A 16683-nucleotide genomic window follows, 5' to 3' on the forward strand; every position below is an offset into this window, starting at 1 on the left:
GAAAAAGAAAAGCACTGAGTGCGTTATTTGGCAAAGAAACAGGACGGTGGATAGTGCTGATGGTGGGGTAGACCAGCCATGCACCGTTTTTAGTTCAGCTTGGAGAGAGCCAGTGAGTGGTCCATTGCTGATCCCTGCCCTCCGGCCCTCTTCTCCCACCTGGGAGAGAGCTAGAAGGTGGGTCGGCTGGGGCCTTCTTCAGGACTCTCAGATTTGCTGCACTAAATCTTTCTTTGTTCCTATGAAATTCTTTTCCTTTGTTTAGGATTCTTCCTTTGGGGTGCTTTCCCAGAGGGACAAAATGGGCTCAAAGAATTTGACTTTGAACTGATACCTTACCTTAAAAATGATACATGCAACACATATTCTTTGTAGAAAGGCGTAAAATGAAAACCAGTATAAAAAAGAAAAGAAAAAAAAAAAGCCAGTCGTGGAGCCGTAATTCCAGGCTTCAGCAGATGGAGATAGAATTTGTGGATTCAAGGCCAACCTGAGCAACTTAGTGAGACCCTGTCTCAAAAAACCAAAGACAACAACAGAACCGAACAGCATGAAAAAAGAAACTTGAAAATCACCTGTTGACTCTGCCGTTTGAAAAAAATAAATCATCTCTATTTTGATGCTAGGAATTGGAGCTAGAACCACGTGCTGAAAAAATAAATCACTTTTAGCCAAGTGTGGTTGGACAGGTTTGTAATCCCAGCACTCTGAGAGGCTCAGGCGGGAGGATTCCAAGATCCAGCCCAGCCTGGGCAATTTACCAACAGCCTATTTCAAAGTTAAAAAAAACTAAGAAATAAAAAAGACGTGGGGATATAGCTCCCTCATATAGGCCCTGGGTTTAATCTCCAGTACCACAAAACGAACAAGCAAACCAAAGTCACTTTTAAGCATGGGCATATTGCCTATTTTTGGAAAATGCTGTGCCACCTGCCCTGAGGGAGGCCCCAGCCGTGCTATGAAGAGTGCACAGGGGGGCAGTGCTCACTCTCCAGTGAGTGCCAGAGGTGCAGAGGACATGGCTAGGAGAGCAGTGAGGGTGTGAGACGCAGGCCAGAGAGCCAAGGGCTGAGGAGGCACACGCAGAACAGATCACACTCACACGGTGCTTAAGGGGACACCTGGATGGGGCAAGAAGAGGGGATGTGATCAGGACAGAGGGACATCGTGAGCTGGGGATGGGCCCAGGAGGCGACGTGCATGGGCCCCAGAGTGAGGGGCCATTCCTCGGAGCCCCAGTAACAAATGCTGGGGAAGAGCTTGGGTCGTCCACTCCGCACTCCTCCCAAATCTGGAACCCTCAGATAAACAGACCAGTTAGTCAGCTTTCTGGTCACTGAGACACAATACATGACACGCAAACGTCCAGGGGGAGAGGTTTACTTTGGCTCACAGCCTCAGGGGAGTCTGTCAGTGGTCACCTGGCTCCAAGGCGGAGACATCACGGCAGAAGAGCACGGTGGAGCAAAGCTGCTTCGTTCACGGTGGCTGGGAAGAGAGCAGGAGAACAGTGCCAGAGAGCCAGAGAGAAAGGGGCCAGGGGCCAGACACAGACCCTAACGATAGGCCTTCGTGACCTACCCAGACACACCCGGAAGAGCGTTCCGCCGTCCCTGGGGTTGCTCCACCTTAACCCGCACCATAACCAAGTGCTGGACCGGACTGGTGTCTCCAGATGTGCTCCCGCTGCTGTGCAGAGGGTGCTACACACACTCCAAGGTGGGCGAGGTAGAGAATGTCCACATTCCCCTGGAAGACATAGGGGATGGACTTTATGCTGATTGGACATGGGGTACCAGCGAAGGGAGGGGTCACCAAAAGGGACACAGTTTAGGGTCTGAGCAACTGTCCGGGTAGGTTTGTTTACTGAGCCAGGAAGATCGTGACAGGAGGGAGCATGATTCAAGTGGTGGCACCAGCGGAGCTGGACGCAGCTGAATGCAAAGGTCATGTTGGGCAAGTTCAAGGTCAACACTGCTTGAGCAACCTGAGCACCACACCACGTACAGGGAACCCGATGTTTTAAAAGATCTTTTAATCAAAATATACCTCCACAAAAGTGTGGAAATCCTAGGTTTGCAGTTGGGCCAGTTTTGAAACCGAATGAGCCTGCGTCACTGGCCGCAAGGTCAGGAGAGTACATCACCCTGGCACCCCGGAGGCCCCTGAGGGACCTTCTCAGGGATACTAACAACCGGTACCTGATGTCCAGCCCTGTGAGTGCGTTCTCCTGCTTTTGAACTTTTTATACCAGTGGAATTGAGACTGAGGAGAGAAGGGCCCGGCATTTCCAATAGGTAACTTTTATTTATTTTTTGCTTCCCTGGCTCATTGCAGCTGGCCAGCAGCTACATCAGCCGCCCTAAGGCTGCTCCAGAAGATACCCGCTTTGGCAGCAGCCGGCTTTGTTCTGGGATATTTTTACCTATTTGTGATTTGTATCTCACGTAGAGCAGGCTGAGCTGATACCCTTAGAGCTGGTAACTCCAAAGGCTGCGGGTGCAGAGAGCAGCCAGCAGCCAGGGCTGGGAACCGAAGGCAGCTAGCAGGGTAGAGAGGCTGAGAATAATGGAGAATTTCTGGAAGCCACCGTCTCTGGTGGCCAGAAGAGTTCCCGAGAGCGACGGGGAGCCACTGACTCTGGCTGTCAAGAGAGTAGCAGAGGGCTGCTAATGCTAACGGCTGATAGCTGCTGGCATTCGAAGCTCAGGGCTGTTAGGATGAAAAGAGCTACACTTTGCCTATTTGGGACGTCTGTACACATTGAGCAAAAGAACCTGGAGCCAGCGGGTAACATCTTGGCAACAGGACACAGAAGTATCACACCCAGCAGAGCCCGTGGAACTAGTCTGTGTATGATCGCTATCATATATGGGCTGTGCCCCATGCGAGCCAGTGACAGAATCACACAGCACACTCTTGTGCCTGGCTGCCTTTGCTCGGTGCTATGCTGGAGAGCCTGCCACATGACATGACACCTGCAGCTATAGTTTGTTCTCACCACCGTCTGTGCCAAGACACACTCACCCATTCTTCTCTTTGTCATGGACTGTCTTGGTTACTTTTCTCTCGTTGCTGGGACAAAATACCTAACGCCCAAAATTAAGGAAGGAAAGGTTTATTTCGCTTACAGTTCGTGGAGGTTTCAGTCTGTACTTGGCAGATTATGAGGCAGAGTGGCACGTGGCACAGGGCTACAGCGCAGGGTGGCAGAACACAGCTAAAGCAACAACCACAAAAGCCAGGAATGGCCTCAAGCACTCTTTTCCTCTCCCTTACATATGCAAACTATCCACCCCAGGGCGGGTGCAGCTCTCACACCCCAAATCAATCAAACTTTAAAAGCCTGCCCCTTGGCCGCATGAGGCTTTGGGGGAACACCCAGACATAAATCCTAACATGGACTTTTGGGCCATTTCCACTGTGGGCTGAATTCAAAGGTGCTGCAGTGGACATCCTCACAGCGAAGATGTCTTTTGGTGAATATACATAGTTTCTGCTGGGTATGACCCCAGGAATGGAATCACTGCATCACAGGCTGTGAAAGTGTCCTGCTATTGTGTTCCCGTTATGCCCTGGGCCTGTATGGGAGTTACAGTTGCTCTGTGTCTCTGACAACATTTGGTATCTCCTGCCCTTTCATTTCTGCAGGCTGGTGGGTGGGCCGCGGTATCCTCTCCTGGTTTCAGCTCAGGAGCAATGTTCCAGCTTCCTGACCATTTGCCATTTGGAATCTTCTTCTGCGAAGTGCCTGTTCCAGGATTTTTCCCTTTTCTTTTGGATCCTCTGCCTGTGCTTGATGTTATTTAGGTGTCCCTGTTACCCTCTCACTCTGGGTTCTTTGTGTGGTCTTCTCCACTGGGTGGCTTGTCCTTTTCTCTCTTCCCAGCCAGGTCAGTGCCAAGGGGATGGCTCAAGGGACTTCAGTGCCACTTACAAAGCCCTACCAGGCTTCCCCAAGGACATGGCCTGTAGCACACAGCGCCCTTGCCAGGCCAGCAGGTGGGGGACACATCCCAACTCCAGCTCCCCTGCAAAGTCACCTTGTAAGCTCTTTATAGAAGTCCTATAGAGGTTCATAACTGGCACCAAGGCCAGCAAGGCCAGCGTCAGCCTGGAGTGTGTCCTAGGGAGAAGCTCACCAGGAATGGGGAAGCGTCGGCCAGTGTCCTGAAGCCGCTTTGTCACAGAGAGGACAGGGGCTGGGTCAAAGTGTCCTTGGAGCCCTGTTCTTACCTGCTCCTGCTCCAGTAGCCAGTACCGAGGAACAGCCCTGCTTCCCCACGTGACAGGAAGTGCTGGGGCCATGTGCAGCTCTGTCATTGCTTGACCGCCACCAGAGGCCAGAACGCAGGCCAGGCGTGATGCCTGCAACCATCAAGGGCCCCAGGTGACCAGCTGGTCCCAGGCTTTGGCTGCCCACCCACTGCTGGACAGACAGCTCCATAGGCAGAGTGGTCTGCCTACCAGCCTAGGTTGCCACATCAAGGTGCAGGGAGGCTGCAGGGACCCACTTGCCCCTAGCTCCACACTGGAGCAGCTGGGCCTCGCTGGAAAGATCCCAGGTCTGCTGCCTGGGTTTCCTCACACATCCAGCCCCTGATTCAGGTCCCCGGAATCCTGCCCATCTCACATCACTTCCCTCACCAGTGTGCCCCCTGGGGACCGTGCCACCCCTGCAGAGTCCTCTCTGTCCTTGCACCTCTCTGCCCTCTTCACACTGCCCCCCACCCCCGCCAGCACAAACGGAATCATCTCCCCGCCTCTGGCCACGAAAGTTGTGCCTCCCCCTCCCCCTGGCCCTGCTCACCCCACACCAGGCCAGCAGGTGGGGGACGCGTCACCCAGGTGCTGGCTCCTCCTCAGCGCGGTCCTCCCCTCTCCCTTCTCAGGGCCACTGCTGCCTTCCCCCGAGGCACCCCTGGACCCCTTGGTGGCATTACCACAGCACAGGGCAGCCACACTGGACAGTTCTCCTTCCCAAGCCCTTCCGGGCCCATGCAGCCCTCTGCTCACAGCTGCCATCACGCCCTGCTGCCCTTGGTAGCAAAACTCCTCGACGGAGGCCTCTGTCTTCACTGTCCTCCTCCTGCTGCTCACTGTCACCTCACACACTCTCCGGGGTCCTGGGCGGCTCAGCAGCCCTGCCTTGCCTCTGCCTGGGCTGCTCTGCACCTGCCCACAGCTCATTTGGGCTTTGTTCGTCCAAGGTTGTCTCCTCGGAGACACTAGCCCTGACCACCAGAAATAGTACAGCTCCCACATCCTCTCCCCGACTTCCTCATCTACAGACCCCACACTGCTGCGCAGCGGGGCAGGCTGGGTCTTGCTCAGTGTGTCTTTACTGCATCCAGAATGATGACCAGCACATGCCAGGGGCACAGAGGATACTTTGGGGATGCGTGGACAAGTGAAGGGAACTGAGAGAAGGACTCCCTTGCCCCTGGAGTATGGCCAGGAACACACATTCCCTAGCGCTTGGAGAAACAAGACAATTTTCCCCACTTCCGGATCCCCTGCAGATGAAGTAAGAGGGACATCACTGAATTCAACACCGTCCATTAAACAAACAAACAAACAAACAAACAAACAAAAAAAACAAAAAAACTATCCATCATTATTGGGAACCAACCAGTGGCAAGACCAACCCAGAAAGGCACTTCAAATAGCATTGAAGTGGATATGGAGGCACACATCTGTAACCCCGGCACTCTAGCAGGCTGAGGCAGGAGGATTCCGAGTTTGAGTCCAGCATGGACAATTTAGCAACTTAGTGAAATCTTGTCTCAAGGTCTGGGCGTGAAGGTCAGTGCAAAAGCCTTGGGTTCAGCGTTCAGTAATACATACATACATACAGACACACACACGCACCTCACCACATACCTAATGCATTTGAACAGCACTACTAATAACAGATATTAACATATTTGTAGTACTAAAAGAGAAATACATTGCTAAATGTTTATATAGAATGATCCTGTGACAGTTGGTTTCATGGGTCAACTTGACTGGATTAGATTAAACTGGTGAATTTTTGTTCTGGTTTGTTTTGTTGTTTTGTCTTTTTTGAGGCTGGGTCTATGTAGCCCAGGTTGTCCTCAAACTCAGCAATCCTCCTGCCTTGGCCTCCTGCATGTTGAGATTGTGTCACCACACTCAGCTAACTGGTGGACTTTTTAGCGAGGCATACTGCTTTCCATAATGTGGGTGGAGCCTCATCTTCTCCCCAGGCAGAAAAGAACCCTGCGCCTTGGTGCTTGCACCAGCTCATCCTCAGGACTCAGCCTGCTGGTCTGCCCTGTACCTTTTGGACTTGCTGGTCTCTATACTGGTGGGAGCCAATTCCTTGGCATAAATCTCTCTACCTTTAGAGACGCAGCAATCTACTTGTCTATCTACCTATTTGGTTCTATTCTATTTCTCTAGAGAACTGTTGAGAATATGGTTGAGAATTTGGTTTTGTTTCTCTTTAAGCAGCATAGAAGTTAAAACCGATTCTAGGCGAATGTCTGGAAGGCAGCAGAGCCGTCATCTGGTGTCCTGGGTGACCCACACCACGGGTGGTGGCCCCGGGCTGCTGAACCCCAGGGAGGAAGCAGAGAGGAACAGAGGCTTGGCGGGGGAGAAGGTTTCACTTTCCACATTACCTATTTTTGTAGTGTTTCCATTTTAAAAATAATGAGCAAGTGTTTCTTTTTAAAATGGAAAACAAAACGGAATTCTCTAGTCCTAAGCAGATGACTTTTACGCAGAGCACCCAGCTTAACACCACTGTGGCCACTCTGTCGTGATACCCAAGTACTGATCCCTGAAGGGCCGGCAGCAGGGGCTGCAGCCAGGGGGACCCCTGCTTCCCTGGGCCGCTTGTGGGATGCCTGTGATCGGGGTGGACTGAGGGGAGGCGGAGAGAATATCACGTTAATATTATCCCTTAGTTATTGCGGGCTGATCAGACCCACAGTCTCCCAAACGAGTGGACAGTGAAGGCTTAAATTAATGAGAAAAGTGAAATGATTTCAGGGTTCTGGGAGGAGGATCTTCACCCTCTCACAGAGTTCAAGATTCTGGGTTTTTAGACCAAGAATTTCCCTGGGCAGCTGTATTTATTAGGTTTTCAAATAAAGAAGGGGACACTGAAGAAAATGCAGGAATCGGGGCAGGATTTGAGAATTCCGTTGTTAGGGACTTTTCCAAGTAATACATTATGTTAATTTAGAAGAACTATATTATCTCCAAGAAGGTTTGGTTTTTTTCCCCGTACTGGGAATCGAACTCACGACCTTGCACTTGCCAGGCAGGCGCTGTGCCGCTGAGCTAAATCCCCAGCCCTATTACTGTTGTTTTTGCTGCCATCATCATCACTCAGTTGCCCAGGCTAGATTCAAACTTGCAATCCTTCTGCCTCAGCCTCTCAGATGCTGGGATTATAGGTATGTGTTGCAACATTCCACCAGCATTCTCTCTCTCTCTTTTTTTTTTTCCAGTTTAAATGCACTTTATTTTTAGACAACCTACATGAGGTGTTTTTTCCCTAAAAAACAATGCCTCCACTCCAAATAAAACACAGTCAAAATAAACGAAGTGTTCAAGATGACATCAATCCCATTTGTCTGAAATCCTGGTGTGTGGATGCCAAGCAGCAGCCAGTTATGACAAGTGATAGATCCAAGGTAACCACCAAATCCATTAACATTTTTCCATTTCTAAACCATCCTTGAAGAAAATCCTAAATGGGGTCACACCATCCTCACGGTAGTCCAGGAGAGCAACCATGCCATCTGGATTCATGTTTGCACCAATAAAGAACTGATAGTTTTTGAAATTAGCAAAGATGTGCTTGATCTGTTCTGTAGCCCCTGTCATAAATGATTTTACTCTTTCTGGTCTTTGGTCTTCAAGTTTGCCTTTGATTGATTTCATGTAGTTTTTTTTTTTTTTTTTTTGTCTTTTTGAGACAAGGTCTCACTATGCAGTTCAGGCTGGCCTTGAGCTCACTTTGTAGCCCAGGCTGGTCTCGAACTCTCAACGATCCTCCTGCCTCAGCCTTCCCAGTGCTGGGATTACAGGCGTGCATCACCACACCCAGCTTCTCATGTAGTCTTTGATGTACCTCTTCTAGGCCTCTTTTGTGAAGCTGGTTTCCTGTAAATGGTGGTTCATGACAATGTCCACACCAGTGACCACTGTGCTTTTGGTGCCCTCGCCCTCCGGGCCCTCAGCGGAGGCGTTCCTACCAATGAGCGAGTCATCGATGTTACCCTCTGTTCCACTGACCATCTCGCCCTCCGCCTCCAGGCACAGCCCATCCGCGATCTCCCGGATCTTGTAAATGTCGGAGAACATCTCATCGTGGCTGATGAGGTCCTGGTAGATAATCGTGGTGGTGGCTGAGGGAGACGGCAGCCATGCAAACTTAGCAGGAGCCGGGAGCTCAGAGCCGGCGCGGTGCAGCCGTAGCGGCGCTCTGGGGGAGGGGGGAGCGGGCGGAAAAGAGCATTCTCTTTATAAATTTAATTTTAATATCAAAATACTAACAACCACTTTCACTCAGAGCTATGTGCAATTAGCACATATATTTAAAATATTGATTAAACTGGGCATGGTGGTGCACGCCTGTAATCCCAGCACTTGGGAGACTGAGGCAAGAGGATTGTTGTGAATAGAGACCAGTCTGGGCTACAAAGTGAGCTCAAGGACAGCGTGAACTACATAGACAACAATCTCAAAAAGACAACAACAACAAAGATATTGATTTTCCTTCAGCATTTAGGAGTACTACCTCCTCCTGCCTCTTTCCTCCTTCTCCTCTCCTTCTTCTTCTCCTTCCCCTTCTTCCCCTTCCCTCTCCCCTTCTTCCTCTTCCCCTTCTTCCTCTTTTTCTTCTTCTTCTTTTTTTGTTTTTTTCCAGTACCGGGAATTGAACTCACGACCTTGCACTTGCCAGGCAGGCGCTGTGCTGCTGAACTAAATCCCCAGCCCTCGCCACGGCAGCCCTCCCCCTCCCTTTCCCCCTCCCGCCTCCTCCTCTTCTTCCTCAGCCTTGATGCTACCAAGTTCCCTTGAGGCCCTGGCAGGGCCTCCTGCAGATCAATACACAGGTTCTTTCTAAACTCTTAAGCCACTCTTGTAAATCTAATGAATCAAACTTATAAAGGCCACGACTCCAGGTCTCCTGGTCATTTCAAATCCCATGAAAGGAAAGAGAGAGACAGAAAGCAGCCTTCATTTTGTGAATGGTTGCAGTATGTGACATGGAGAACACAAACTCCTATGGTGCTTAGATTTCTCACAAACTATTTGTGCAAGCCCGGGGGTGAGTAATGGTCACTAGTCAGGCAGTCAAGTGCCTAGAATTATTTGTTTGGTGTGTTGATCTGGGATGCCAGGCCTAGACCCCACAATGGGCCTATTTCTGGGATATTCTCCCCATTTTAATAAGTGAGAATCCTTCTGTGGTCAGTGGCTCTCTTAGTCTATTTTCTGTTGTTGTAACAGAACACCGGGGCTGAGTGATTTAGAAAGAATCTAAGTTTACATCTCTCAGGCTTCTGAAGGTTAGAAGTCCCAGAGCATTATGCTGGAATCTGGTGAGGACCTTCTCACTGAAGCACTGTGGAGCAGAGGGAGAGAGAGAGAGAGACAGGTACCAGGTCAGGTCCCTCTTCTCTGCTAAGGTCCCCGATGTCATCCCAGGGCCACCCTCCTGATTCCTCTAATCCCAGTTACCTTCAAAGGCCCCTTACAAATACAGTGGATGTATGAAGTTGGGAATTCGTTAACTTTTGGGGGCACATTCAAACTGCAACAGTAGCTGAGGTCAATGAGTGGGAGCCCAGGCTTGCTGTGGGACTGGGAATGACACGCACCTCACACCTGCGACCACATGCCTGGGACCATAGCATGGGGGCAGGAGGAGAGGCCGTGCATGCTGCCTGCAGCCGCTCTCCCATGGTGATCAGATTCCTCCTCTGCCTCATTCACCAACATCTACTGTCATCAACTGACCCCCTCCAGGTCTCCCACCCAGAGAGCATTCTAGGGACCTCTCCAGCCCTCCTTTGGGACACCTTTACCTTATAGCTATTTTGGGGGATATTTTGCAAGGGAGAACAATATAATACAGGACACATATTTTATATGGTTACTTATAATAGTCACCCAAGAATCTTATACAAGAGAGCGCAGGAAATCTGTCCACACACTATAGGCCAGGAATCCAGCTGAGGGCCTAGATCCCGTGATAATGTCCTGCATGAGTCCTGTGGAAGACTAGCGCTCATAATAATGCCTCCCACGAGTCCACCTGGAGGCCCAGAGCCCACAGCAATATCTCATGCAGGCCTGTTTCACAGATCTGCGCTGGAAAGGCCCAAAGGTCAGTGGTAGAATCTAGAAAGTCTGTGACAGTGGGATGAAGGATCTGTGCTAGCAGACTGAGGCATCTGCACTGAAACCAGGAAGCGATGCTCAAAGTAAGAACCAGAGCTCCCCTAAAAGGTACCACAGCCATCCTCAGCAACAGTGAGGTCCCGAGCTCCTCCGGTGATCAAGATGGCCGAGTTCCCATGAGAGAAGCCAACGCAGCAAGCTTCTCCAGGAAATCCGTAGTGCACCATCTTCCCCTCTGGAGCCAGGAAGCAATGCTCAAAGTGAGGACCAGAGCTCCCCTAAAGTGAACCAGAGCCATTCTCAGTGCCAACGAGGTCCTGAGCTCCTCGGAGAATGAAAACAGCCAAGTTCATCAGGAAAGCCAGCATGATGAGCTCCTCCAAAACAACCAACAGCTCCTCACAACTTCTACCAGCTCCCAACAGCTTCTCTCAGCTCCCAACAGCCTTACTTCTTCTTCTCTAGTTCTGCCTCTTATGCTGCTGGCAACAGTCCTCAGGTGGGCCTCCCACACCCAGCACCACGTTTACTCGGTTCAGCTGGGGGTTATAAGCTGACTGCCAGTGGTCAATCCACTATGCCTGGGGATCAGGCCAAGGGCAAGCAGGAGTAGTGCACACACACCACTAGACCCCTGGAAGAAGGACTTGGGGTGGCTCTGCTGGGAGGTGACCACAGAATGCCCTGGAGCTGCGGCTTTGGACACACTGGCTTGGGAGGAACAGGTCCAAGGTAGACTTGTTAGAAAGGAAGATATGGGCTCACTCTTACGGCTCCCCACAGGAGGGATGCTCCAGAATCAGGGGATGCCCAGTAGTGGATTCCGACTGCTGGAGAAAGAAGAGACTGAACTGAGTGGTGTGGGGCCCTGCACACGCCAGGATGCTTGGACTGCAACTGAACCAAAGGCCAACCAATGCCACTCACAGACAGAGGGGCTCAAAGGCTCAGAAACCAAGTGGCCTGGGGTCCTGGGGAGGGTCCCTAGCTGCCTCCATCCTGAGTGCTTCTGTCTCATGGTCTCGGAGTTTCCAAGCCCAAGTCTAGCAGAGAAAGAGCCACTGCTGGTGAAGAAAAGCCCTGGATTTACACTGCATGGGCGCCGCTGGGCTGATGGGGGACTGTGGCCTCAGGGTGAGCATCCAGATGGCTTCAAGCAGTCCAGGCTGTCTGTGGCTGGGCTCGGTCACAAGAGGAGCAGGAGAGGAGAGGAGAGGGAAGGAGCAAATGGCTCCTATGAGGTGGCCTCGGGAGGAGAAGCTCCCAGCATGGCAGCATGGGATGTTAAATAAGTGGTTGTTCAAAGAATAAAGAATAGAAAGAAGTTAGAATGGAAGGAAGGGGAGGAACAAGAGAGGGCAGGAGGGGCAAACCCGAGGCAGAGAGCAGGTGCCCAGCTCTGGGGATTGGGAGGTGACAGAGGGCACAGCGCAGGCATTCGGCCCCCTGAGAGGTGGAAGTCAAGCTGGGCATGGTGCACACACCTGTAACCCCAGCTCTGGGAAGCCAAGGCCGGAGGGTCTCAAGTTTGAGCCCAGCTTGGGTTACTTAGCAAAACTCTGCCGAGAAAAAAAAAAAATGTGGGCGGGTAGCAACAAGGAAAACGACTCTTCTGACAGCAGCTCTTGTTCTTGTTCTGCTCTGGAAGGCAGAAGCTCAGTCGAAGAAGGCGACTGAGGTAGGGATGTAGGTTCGGGATAGGCGGCTACCTGGCCCGCCTCCAGGAGAAGTGGGCGGGGCCAGGTGTGCAGGGCAGGTGGGCGGGGCCTCCAGAGCTGGGACGTGCGCTCCTCCGATGCTCCTCCGATGTTCCTCGCTGCCTTGGCAAACATTGCTGGCCTGGAGGTGAAGTCTCCAAACAGCGAAAACTGGGGTGGGAAACACAACCGCTCGGGCTGCAGGGAGAGTGGACAGGAGCAGGGAGGGAAGGACCAGCCCCCATCTGTCCTGTCCAGTGACTGTCACAGGCAGTTGTTGGGTGTCTTCTGACAGTGTCCCTGTCTGGGGCTTCCCTTCAGTGGGCTCTGAAGGGACCTTGCCAGGGTGAGCCTGAAGAGGTCCAGCGAGGCGCCTGCTCTGCTGGCCAGGACACAGCCTGTTCCCAGAATGCGCCTGCCCGGGAGGTCATTCACCCCAGCTGGGCACATGGGCCAGTCCAGGGCTGGGAATCAAGGACAAGGATGAGAGGTGCAGGCTGAAGGTCACACGTCCCCTGCTTGGGTCACCTGAGATGTCCGTGTAATGTAGAGCCGCTGTGCCCGAGCGGGAGCAGGGCATAGAGGCTTCTGCACTGAAGTGGGAGGACTCCTTGCCAGTGGGGCCTCCCTCGGGTGGAGGCTCAGGTGAGTGTGCCCAGGACAGCTGGGCATGTGGGAGGTGCCGAAGCTTCGCAGATGGCGGTGCCAAGCAGCCTTGGGGGAGCCCTGCTTTGGGGATCTGTTAACCCCCCTGTGGCTGGGGCCCTGTGACTGTGGAATGCAGAAGTCTTCACCCTTTGACCCCATCTTAAGAGCAGAAATTGACCCAGAGGCCCAGAGGGCTGGGGCCCAAGACAGGAGGCTCTGTACCCCTTGCAGAGAGCAGCTCTGCGGCTCAGGGTGGGTGTCCCCCGTGTATCCAGCCTGCAGCATCACCCTTCCTCCACGCTCTTCTTCCTCCTTGCCTGCTACAACTGGGGATGACGGCCCTGCAGGGAGAAGTGGCAGCGAACACACAAGGCCCTTTACTGGAAAAAGATTTAGCATTTCAAGATGCAGCAGGGGCTCCTTCTGGGCACAGGGACCTGTAGGCCACTATGAGTCACCTGTAGGCCACTATGAGTCACCTAGCCCTGAAGCAGGGGGAGGAGAAGAATGGTGAATGGAGAGAGGAACAACTATAATGCCATCCTTGGCACACACATGATATATACAAAGGCCCTGTGGCCACGTGCCAAACTCCTATCATAGTCTGCTTTCCCTTACATATCGTGTTACAGTTAAATGGCAAGTGAGTGACATTAGTTCCATCTTACAGAGGAGGAAGTGGTGTCACCGAAGATGCTCCCCCGGCAGGGGACAGAGCTGGAATCTAGAGCTCAGCTGCTAGGCTCTAAAAGCTGGCTCAGTCATCTGGCTTTGCCATGAGGCAGCTTCTGTCCTAGGAACCAGGCTCCTTAACCTGTGCATCCCTCCCCAGCACCCCCTTCCTGGGTTCAAATCCCAGCTCTGGCCTTTCAGGCTCTCTGGGTCTTAGTTTCCTCACCTGCAATACAGATACCTTGTTCATAGGCACTACATTTATAGGGTTCTCTTCTAAGCACAGAATGCTTAGAGGAGCACCCCAAAAAGCCCCTAATCGTGCCCTCCATGGACCCCACTGTGGTTCATATCTGTTGCTCTCTGGGTGACACCCCCAAGTCAAGTCTCCCCCACCGCAGGAAAACCCACCGCCTCCCTCTTGCAGGAAGTGAGGCTGTAGGGAAGCTGACCTTCTCTGTCCTGTGGGAAGCCAGGCTGCAGGGAGTGTAAGCACGGCTAAGGCCATGGCCCACACCCTCCTCTGCTCGGCGGGTACACGCGCACGCGCCCACCCCTCAGCGGGCTCGCACAACTGCACTTGGCCACCTTAGCCCAGAGCGGGCTGGGCCGCCAAGGTCTCCCTCTAGCGGCCCAGGTGCAGAGCTGCTCCCCAGCCTAGCGTCTGCCCTGGGCTGGCCGCCACGGGAAACTCTCTGCCTCCCCTGGGCTGCAGGACGATCCTGATGGGTCTCTGCTCCCCGACACCCCCGCTCTCCACGGGGCCTGGACCTCGCCTTTGCTCCTTCACTCTCGGGGTGGCAGGAGCTGAGCGTTCTCAGGCAGCAGCCCAAACCAGAGGCTTGACCACAGAAGAGCATAGAGCTTGAGATGTCAGGGGGACTCAGGCTGGAGCCCGTAAAACAGGTCACCGGGCTCTTACAGAGCTGACCGGGCCAGCAGAGCAGGGGAAAGAAGACTCCTGTAGCCCGAGATGGCCGGGAGAAGGAGAGGAAGGCAGGACAGCGGCAGGGCTCGGCACTTCCTGAGTCGGGAGGATGCCGGCTGGAGGAATTCTCACCACAGAGAATGAATGAATGGGGCAGTGAGTGGAGGGCAGGAGAGCCCTGGTACCTTTCTGTGTGTGTGATGCTGGGGATGGAACCCAGGGCTTTGTACATGCTCGACAAGCGCTCTGGCACCGACCTACATTCTCAGCCCTGTTTATTTTATTTTGAGAGGAGATCTAGCTAAGTTACCCACGCGGGCCTCAGTCCTTCAGTCCTCCTGCCTCAGCCTCCTGAGTAGCTGGGATTACAAATATGTGCCACCGCACCAGGCTGACGCTGCTTAGCAGCATATTCTGAGCTGCCCTTCTACCACCGATGGTGGGGACTCTGCTGGGGGGAGCCCCAGCGGTCCCGAGAGGGGCAGGTCTGGGAACTTCCTGCCCTCCCTGGAGAGTCCCCAGTCACCTTGCAGGAGAAGCACCCCAGATTCTGGGGGGTTGCGGGTCATCCTCAGGGACAGGGGACAGTAAGGATGGGCTTAGAGGGACCCAGGGGTGTGAGCAAGGACCCCGGAACCCCAGCCACCCACTTGCTCTGGACATGTGGTTCCGCTCAGGACCGATGCTGGGTAGGGGATGGGGTGACGTGGGCAGGCCCACCTGTGCCCTCAGCGGCCACACGACCCTCTGTGTCTGCATCACCCGTGGGCACAGGATCCCTGAGAGCTGTTTTCTTTTTTTTTTTAAATCATGGTAAAGTACATATATCATCATATCTGACATTTCTTATTTCTTTTTTTTTTTTTTGGTACCGGAAATTGAACTCAGGACCTTGTGCTTACCAGGCAGGCACTTGTGCCACTGAACTATATCCCTGGACTTCATATCTGCCATTTTAACCATTTGTTAAGTTTCAATCTGTGGCATGCTGTGCCGTTGCATTGTACAACCACAGCCACCATCTGTCTCAAGAAACTTTTTATCTCCCTGACTGGAAATTCTGTCCCTACCCATTGTCACTCCTGACTTCCCTTCTCCTGGCTCCTGACCATCCCCCATTCCTTCTGTGTCTGAACCCAAGGACTCTGGGTATGTCTGGTCACCCTTTAGGCTGTGTTTTTCATTGAGTGTCATATCTTTAAGGTGCACTCAGGTGGTGGCATGGTCCAGGATGTCCCTCTTTTTCAGGGCTAGATAATATTCCACTGTATAGACAGACCACCCCACTTAGCCATGCTTTCACAGATGGAGCTTAGTCATTTAACTCTTGCGAATACTGCTACTGTGAATTTGGCTGTATGAACATTTCTTTAAATCCTTACTTTTAATCCTTTTGGGAGGAATATCTAGGTGTGGAATTGCTGGGTCAAATGACAGTTCTATGTTTCTTTTTAAAATTTATTCATTTGTCTATTTTTACTTTTATTAGTACACATTTGCAGTGCATAATGATTACATTCACTGTAAGGAATTGGTACATGTACATAACACATTTTGATTCTTTTTTTCTCCCCTCTTCTCCACCCCCTTTTTATCTTTCCAGCATCAGATTCAGTTTTATTTACTTATTTATTTTGAGAAAGGGTCTTCCTATGTATTCCAGGTTGGCCTTAAAATCACTCTGTAGCCCAGACTAGTCTTGAATTTGTGGTTATCCTCCTGCCTCAGCCTCCTCAGTGCTGGGATTACGGGTCTCTTTGTCTCAGCTGGCAATTCCATTTTTAATTCCTTGAACAACCACCAAACTTCCACAGCATCTGCAGTGTGGGGCTCCTTGTAATTTATTTATTTGTTTGTTTGGGGTTTTTTTTTGTTTTGTTTTTTTGTTTTTCTTCCAGTACCAGGAATCAAACTCACGACCTTGTGCTTGCCAGGCAGACGCTGTGCCGCTGAGCTAAATCCCCAGCCCCTGATTTATTTATTTGGTTGGTTTTTGTAGTGCTGGGGATAGAACTCAGCATGAACAGATCAGCCCTCTACCACCGCACACCACTGTCTCAGTCTTGGGCTGGGGATATAGCTCAGCAGCACAAGTGCCTTCCTGGCAAGCACAAGGTCCTGAGTTCGATTCCCTGTACCAAAAAAAAACCCAAAAAAAAAAAAACCATTGTCTCAGTCTTGCCATCTTTAAAACACATCCACCAACCTCTGTGACAGGCTGACAAAGAGGTGGTTTGTTATGGTGCTGGGCACCAGCCACCCCTGTTCCTCACCCCTGCCTCAGTGGGCACCTGTCTGCCCAGACCTTTCCCTTAGCGTGCTTTCCTTCTCTCCTCCCTTGGCACTTGG

General features: G+C 52.0%; 1 long non-coding RNA gene and 1 pseudogene across 1 annotated transcript; both read right to left on the minus strand.

The window, feature by feature from the left end:
* Positions 1 to 1364: 1364 nt before the first annotated feature.
* Positions 1365 to 1725, minus strand: LOC102008015. The gene is made up of 2 exons (XR_264349.2): positions 1582 to 1725; positions 1365 to 1488 (listed from the first exon to the last, which is right to left on the minus strand). It is a non-coding gene; the product is annotated as an uncharacterized LOC102008015 (long non-coding RNA).
* A 5757-nt stretch (positions 1726 to 7482) lies between these two features.
* LOC102025822 lies at positions 7483 to 13929 on the minus strand (annotated as a pseudogene).
* Positions 13930 to 16683: the final 2754 nt, after the last annotated feature.

Source organism: Chinchilla lanigera, unplaced genomic scaffold (genome assembly GCF_000276665.1).
Source record: "Chinchilla lanigera isolate Chin_1 unplaced genomic scaffold, ChiLan1.0 scaffold00105, whole genome shotgun sequence".
NCBI lineage: Eukaryota > Metazoa > Chordata > Mammalia > Rodentia > Chinchillidae > Chinchilla > Chinchilla lanigera.